General features: G+C 44.0%; 1 protein-coding gene across 1 annotated transcript in view; it reads right to left on the bottom strand.

Annotated features, from left to right (window-relative positions):
- Nucleotides 1-275, bottom strand: part of ACSL5 (acyl-CoA synthetase long-chain family member 5) — a 43881-nt gene that overhangs the window by 14227 nt on the left and 29379 nt on the right. The gene's annotated exons all lie outside the window — the stretch shown is intronic.

Below are 275 nucleotides of genomic sequence, written 5' to 3'. Positions count from 1 at the left end.
TGGCTTTTTCTTGTGTTTTCCAATGTTTTCCATTGGGGAGATTTTAAATTCCCCAATCCTCCATTGTTGAGAAATGTAGCGTTTTCCATTAGGGTGTTTATCATTCACTTCCTGTTCTAGTAAAACTACAGGAAGTGAGAGAAAATCTCTCCACAGTGAGGGAAAACCACTCTTATGTCACCAAAATAGATGTCCCCATTGGAAGATTTCCCCTTTCCTCCTGTCAGAGGGGTCCCTACACTTTTCGCTAGCTGAGGCAGGGAGGATGGGGCTGG

This window comes from Nanorana parkeri, unplaced genomic scaffold, assembly GCF_000935625.1.
Source record: "Nanorana parkeri isolate BGI_ZX_2015 unplaced genomic scaffold, ASM93562v1 scaffold1455, whole genome shotgun sequence".
NCBI classification, from domain to species: domain Eukaryota; kingdom Metazoa; phylum Chordata; class Amphibia; order Anura; family Dicroglossidae; genus Nanorana; species Nanorana parkeri.
The sequence above is the reverse complement of the archived record's forward strand: the minus strand, read 5'-3'. Positions and strand labels throughout refer to the sequence as shown.